Genomic DNA, 7,719 nt, shown 5'->3' on the forward strand with positions numbered 1-7,719 from the left:
CCGCCTCACGTGGAAGACTTGCGCCCGCCCTGCCAGCCGCTCCGCCAGGCCCTGCCGGGGCGGGCGGGGTGGAGGAGCCGCCCGGGGGCTCCCCGGAGGGAGGCGGACTGCGCTTCCCAGCGTGCTCTGCGCAGCGACCCGGCCGCTCGCCCCCAGCACGCACCGCGCGGCTCCCCTGCGCGCCATCCTCAGCAGGGCATGCCGGGAGCGGTAGTCCGCTCTGCCGCGGGGACTGCCGGGAGATGTAGTCCCGCCGGCTGGGCTGGGGGGCCGGGGCGCGTTGGAGGTGCGGGAGAGGCCGCAGGCGTGTGGCGTTATGAGAGGCCGGGCACCGAAGGGATCTGGGTCCCCTCCCTGCCCAGAGCCTTGTTCCGCCTTCCTTGTAGCTATTATTACTGCGTGTGTCATGGCTTTGAAGACGCCGCCAGCCCGGCGACGGGGCCGTGGCGGGAGGCTGGGCGTGGGCTGGGTCCCGCGGGCCGTCCCAGGGCGGTGGCTGCGGCCGGCGGAGCTGCTGCCGCTCAAGCAAAAGTAGGACGTCTGTCGGGAAACTTGAGTTGCACAAGGAAGCTTTGCCAGAAGTGGCTTTGCAGTGTAGCCGAGTCCTGGACTGCAGACAGAGCACCTGCACAGAATCGTGCAATCGTTTGTGTTGGAAGGGACCGTCAAAGGTCATCCAGTCCAACCCCCTGCACTGAGCAGGGACATCTTCAACCAGATCAGGTTGCTCAGAGCCCCGTCCAGCCTGGCCTGGAATGTCTCCAGGGATGGGGCGTCTACCACCTCTCTGGGCAACCTGGGCCAGTGTCTCACCACCCTCATTGTGAAAAAATCTTCTTGGGCTGGCGTGGCTGGAGGAATCACCTTGAGTCACAAGCCCTTCTTGTAAACATGGCCAAGCCATTGCTTTGTCACACAGCTCCTGCTTGTGTGGAGGCTGCTGTGGGTTCAAGGATTGATTGCTCCTCGAAAGAGAGGGGTGACAGTGTGCAGAAGGAAAGACTGAAGCTGCTGAGAGGCACGTGTGCAACCACCATCAGTGTCATGTGCACTTGTGGGCCTTGGTCTTCTGGTGGTCTGGTGTAGAATAACTTCAAACTGATGCAAGCAAACATCTTGGAAATATGTATGTTCCTGCTTTCCATGGAAATAAATGTAACCTCTTCATAATATGAGGGGAACCTTTATGTTCTTTTAGGGGGTTGCTGAATGAAAATATCCCTCTAAACCTCCCTAAACACTACTTCAGAAAATAGGTAGAGTGGATATTTGTGTTGAATAAAATATCTTCCGTGAGGCAGTACCTGCTCAAATGATTTTGTCCTTGCATCCTAAATCTATACTTACCAGAACTATTCAACTACTAATTTCAAAATGAAAACTACTTTTACATTTTTGGGCGTCATCCTGATCTGCAGATGAAGTTTTTCTCACCCCCTGTAATATTGTTCTTTTACAAACATGCATAATACTGGTTCAGTTCTTGCAAAAAGAAAGAAGTGCCCCTTCTGATGCTTTAGGATTTTTCCCACACCGCTCTTCCATTTGAGACTACCAAGAGATCCATACAAATATGCTCTGGTTGATCCTAAAATGGCTCGTGCAATCCTTAAATAGGGCTTTAAGATTACTTTTAATTTCTCCCAACCATTATTCAAAAGTATATATATGTAGCAAACAAAAAAATCCTCTTGCTCCCTCCACCCACCCCAATAGGCGCTTTTTGAAATAGAGTGAAGGTTAACCACAAGTATGAGCTACTTCAAGAGAGAGTGGAATAAAGAACCACAGAGTTCTTGCTGGCTGTGAGCCTTTACTGTAATAAACTTCCTTGTAAGTCATGTGTTGGCCTTTGGGTGCCAGAGAGGTTTGTGTGTGCTTTGCAGCAGAAGCAGGCAGGAGGCTGTTCCGTCAACGGAGACAAAGTTTTCTTCAAAAACTACCAGATGTTAGAGAATGTACTTCCAGCAGTAATTATTTTCACAGTTGAACTGACGGGGGTTTTGTTTGTGTGTTTTTGTTTGTTTGTTTTCTGATGATACAGTGATACAGATCAATTATAATCATTTTGTGAAGAAACATTCTCCTTCCTAGTAAGTGAGTTTTTACAGAAGATTAGGGTTTTTTTGAGACTAGCTGATGCTGATTGCTCACTGTGCTATTGTCCTCTGGAGAACACAAATGTGAAATTGAACAAAACAACTGCTTTTAGTATTTGCAATTACATTTGTAGTTCTCTCCCCAAGTCTCCTTATGTGTTTTTGTGAACTGTTTTGCACTTACCAGCAAAGAGCGTATCAACAGTACTGGAAATTCGTATTCCACTCCTGCAAGTAACTACAGGTACTGGCAGGAGGATGAGGACATATCTGCATCGTCCCGTCTTAATGACCTTGCCAGAGACTGCTCGTGTCAGTGAGGAACAGTCACGGACTATATACTAGCAGCAGACAAATGACCAAAAATGATCGTTTCCAAGAAGCCGCTCAGTTATTGGGCACCAGAAATAGTGGTATCATATTTTGACAGGCAGGAAGCTGAAATTTTAGGAAAATTAGTTTATTATTATTATTGTTATTGTTATTAAGGATATAACCAAGCACCCATTGGTAAAAATCTTTGGTCATCATCTTTTTATAAATTTTCAGGGTAATTGATTTTTATGGACTACATCCAAATTACTTAGTTATTACGAGACTTAAGAGTAGTCTAACTTCATGAACCTTGCACATATAAGCAGTCAGTTTGACACCTCTCTCAAGTACTTCAGTGCCTCCATGGGCGTGGGGACTCCCAGGCAACTTGGTGAAAAATTAGTTGCTTCATTTTTTTAAACACATCAGTAGGGTGACAGCTAGAACGGGATTTTTAAAACTCTAAACAATGGCAATTGAGAAACTATGAAATAACAATAGTATTTTCTTTCTTACAGCATTGTTACAAGATGCAAGACAGGACTATTGGAATTCAGCACCAAATTTAATTTTGTTCTTTTCATCATGATTACTACCACGATTGCTTTCAACTAAATTTTCAAGAAGGTCTGGAATACCAGAATTTTTATTGGAACTCTTTCCCTGTGGTACCCATAGAATCATAGAATAGTCTGGGTTGGAAGGGCCCTCCAAAGGTCATCTAGGCCAACCCCCTGCAATGAGCAGGGACATCTTCAACTAGATCAGGTTGCTCAGAGCCCTTTACCACCTTTACCACCCTCATTGTAAAAAAATTCTTTCTCATGTTTAGCCTGAATCTCCCCTCCTTTAATTTAAAACCATTACCCCTTCTCCTATCACAATGGGCCCTGCTAAAAAGTCTGTCCTCATCTTTCTTATAGGCCCCTTTTAAATACTTGAAAAGCCACAATGAGGTCTCCCTGGAGCCTTCTCTTCTCCAGACTGAACAACCCCAACTCTCTCAGCCTGTCCTCACAGCAGAGCTGTTCCAGCCCTCTGATCATCTTTGTGGCCTCCTCTGGCCCCTCTCCAACAGGTCCATGTCTTTCCTGTGCTGAGGGCTCCAGAGCTGGATGCAGGACTCCAGGTGGGGTCTTGCCAGAGCAGAGTAGAGGGACAGAATCACCTCCCTCAACCTGCTGGTCACACTCCTTTTGATGCTGCCTAAGATACGACTGGCCTTCTGGGCTGCAAGTGCACATTGCTTCTCATGTCCAGCTTTTCATCCACCAGCACCCCCAAGTCCTTCTCCGCAGGGCTGCTCTCAATCCCTTCATCCCCCAGCCTGTATGGATACCAGGAGTTCCCTGCCCCAGGTGCAGGACCTTGCAGTTGACCTTGTTGAACCTCATGAGGTTCACATGGGCGCACTTCTCAAGCTTTCCTATGTCTCTCTGGATGGCATCCCATCCCTCAGGCATATCAACCATACCACTAAGCTGAGTAGGAACTGTAATTCTTCCAGTGTTAGTTTTCACAGGACGACCACTCAAAACCAAAAGTGAAGGCAGGAGGGAAATGGAAAAATACAAACCAACCAAATGAAACAAGCCAAATCACCATTCTTCTGCTTCACAAGATCCTAAAATTAAATGATGTCTACTAGGGAAATTGCCTGGGGCCCAATGCGAACAATATTGCAAACATGTACTGGCTGAACATACAACTGAAAATAAAAAAACTCCAAGAAGTCAGAGTACACAAGGAATGGGATGAGTAGTAATACAGAAAAATGAAACCAGCATGTGTCTACTGGGTAGTATGTACTCCTGTGTGCTTGTTGCACATGTCACAACTCCCTCACTGAAGATGAACTCTGAAGATGAATGAGCTTTAAAGAAAGCTGTCAAAAATCACTGGGCTTATGAAGAAACTCTTGTATGACAAGGGTGAAAAGTCTGATATTGCTCGTTTGGCTCAGGAAAGTGTGAGACATGATGAAAAGAAGTTGAAGTCAGGATCTTCCATTCCCCTGTGTCACACAAAGTTAAATTACAAAGTGGCACATTTAAAGACAACTAAAAGCTTTTTCCCTCTCACACATTAAGAAATTACTTACCCCACAATACAAATTAAATAATGAATTAGATTAAAAAAGGAATTGGACATTTTTATCAATAAGAACGATAGCCAGTTTCAGGTTTGTGCAAACATACTTTGAAAGAGAATTCGGATGCCAGCCACCAGGGTCTGAAGGCCACCATGATGAGGCAGATGGTGCCATGAACCTGGCACTGCTTACACTGACACTGGTTGTGTCCTTGTAGACACCAGCCAGGAATGGAGGCAGGACACCCCAGCCAGAAGCTATGCTTGTGGTCATGAGGTATATCTGCTGGGTTGCATTAAGAAGAGAGTGACCATCAGGTCGAGGGAGGTTCTCCTCCCCCTCTACTCTGCCCTGGTGAGGCTGCATCTGGAGTCCTGTGTCCAGTTCTGAGCTCCACAGTTCAAGAAGGACAAAGAATTGCTGGAGGGAGTCTAGCAGCGGGCTATGAACATGATTAAGGGCTTGGAGCACCTTTCCTATGAAGAGAGGGTCTGTTCAGCCTGGAGAAGAGAAGGCTGAGAGGGGATCTCATCAATGCTTATAAATATCTCAAGGATGTCAAGAGGATGGGACCAGACTCTTTTTAGTGGTGCCCAGTGATAGGATGAGGAGCAATGGGCACAGACTAAAGCACAGGAGGTTCCATCTAAATATGAGGAGAAACTTCTTTACTTGGAGCAAAGCACTGGAACAGGCTGCCCAGAGAGGTTGTGGGGTCTCCTTCTCTGGAGACATTCAAGACCCACCTGGACACATTCCTGTGCAATCTGCTCTGGTGAACCTGCTTCAGCCGGTGGGTTGGACTGGATGATCTCCAGAGGTCCCTCCCAGTCCTAACCATTCTGTGATTCTGTAATTCTGTGATTGTCCTTCAGCACCCAGACCGAGGGGCTGGAGACCATTCCCTATCATACCCCTCGGTGTTTGGCCTCTGAAGCTAGGTTTGCCAGCTCCATGGGGAACAACTCAGTGGCCAGAAGTGGATGGAGACATTGCTAGTTGGCTCAGGGCAAACATTTTTAGGGGTCTTTCTAACTGTTTATAGGCATTCAGTTTTCAACACATGCTCAGACACATCAGTTGACTGATATATCCATAGCCAGTTCCTCCACCTGAAAGGTCCCATGTGCCAGTATTTTTGTGTGCTTAGGCAGTGGTTTCAGCTCTTTCATTCACATGCCCACTAATTCTTTGACACCACATCCCACTGAGAGAGATTTTTGTTTTTGCGTCCACACTAAATGTCTGTGGAGGCTCCTCTCCACCCCAGTAATGCTCTTACAGCAGCACTTTTCATCCACCCAACACATGATGGGCTTGAAAGTCTTGTTATACATGACACAGGATGCAATGTGGTGATGATACAGCAAAAGCAAATGTGTTTGATGTCTAAATCGCAGACATCAAAGTCACCAAAGGGCACATGGTCAGCATTAAAACATTTCTGAAGTAAGTGGGACAAGAAGCTGGGTGTAATCAATCTATTCATAGGCCATTATTTGACTGTGAGGTAAATTTGGCTCATTTCTCCTCAGGAAAGACAGGAAATGCAGAGAAACAGGAGCTTAATCTGGCCCTGAAACCTTCACATTTGAGTATGGAGACTGTATCTTAAGAGAACAAATAAATTAAAGCAACTGCAGAATTAAGCTTTTGTGCATGCATACAATTCAAAATATCCCATAATAACCCCCCAATAACCATGGTTTTCTCTAGAGCATAATGTATCAAAGCAGGCATCAAATCTTTGTTCTTCTAATTTTATATATAACCCTTAACTAACTGCATTTTTTTTCTATCTTTCCCTACGTTGTCAGGATCACACTGAGGTAAAATAACCTTTCTGCACATGTAGTTTTGGGTTAAGGATACCTCCCAAGTGTATCTGGAGAGGTTTTTCATAGCTTCATGAATCCCTGAATTAGCAAATGTTCCCAATCTGTGCCATAATGAAAACCAGGCTTTCATGAAATGAAGCAAGTGATTCATTCTTCAAGATAATTTCTGCAGAGCGCTGTCTCATTAGAAATGATGGAGTGACAAAGTAATGATAATGATTTTGGTTGCTCCTCCTCTCTCAATGGTATCTTGTTAAAATAACAGCTGAAAAGTACATTGTGATTTTTTGAATATATTTAGACACACGAATAGATGTGGGTTTGCATTTATAGATATACGCATGGTCTTCATATGTATATATATAGAGCCAGTACTGGGCTATACTGAGAAGCAAATGAAGTTATGCATGTCTTCTGTTGTTTTAGTGGGGATTGTTGTTTTCTTAAATAATTAACTTCAAAATAATACAAAGAAAATATAGCAAGAAATTCACTCACTGTTACTCGCCATTTCATTTAAAAAATTTGGAACACTGATCTAAAAAAAACACCAGCCCCTCTAATGTTTAAAACAAAGGAAAAAAAATAATTGAAAATGGGTAGTTTGGAACAAAAATCTACTCATGCATAACATTATTTAGGGCTAAGCTACTGTACTGTTGTTGCTATAGATGCATCATTCAGCACTGACTGAGACATGTAGTATCAGGCCAGACAATACATCTGACTTCTAAGACTCTGCTAAGTTGAAACCCAGATCAGCATCAGTGTCACTCTTGACACTGTAATTGTACAACTGGACTCTGGAGACAGCACAAGGACCAAGGGCCCCATGCAGCTGCTGCTGCTCCGCAGTGCACCCGTTTGCAACCAGACACATTTTGTTCCCTTTTGTGCAATAGCTCTTGCAAAGTAAAAGTCAGCAATATTTGAGTGGCCAAGAGTTCAAGGATGCATCTCATGGTCAGGTGATACGCTCCTGTACATAGGGTGATCCTTTTAACGCATGAGGTTAAAATTGATATCCCGTGTTTCGGCATCACATATATAACCCCACTAAACAAACAGCAAGACAACCAAACAGCAAGGAAAAAACCCACAGTTTTATGACCCAACTGAAGAAATTAAAAATTTTCTGAAAAAATTCAGGAAAACGAAAGCTTTGTTTAACTTCATGTTAAGAACAGCTCTAAATGATTGAATAAAAATGTAGGGGAACATTTTACTACATTTGTTTTATTCCGGGATTTTTCAACCTTGCCTCTACATCATCCAATCAAATTACTGAGTCAAAAAATTCCATCTGCATATTAATAGCAACTGGACTAGTAAACCAGCAGTTGAACAGGATACTTCAGTGGACAGGATAACAAGA

Source organism: Columba livia, chromosome 1, assembly GCF_036013475.1.
Source record: "Columba livia isolate bColLiv1 breed racing homer chromosome 1, bColLiv1.pat.W.v2, whole genome shotgun sequence".
In the NCBI taxonomy this organism is placed as follows: Eukaryota; Metazoa; Chordata; class Aves; order Columbiformes; family Columbidae; genus Columba; species Columba livia.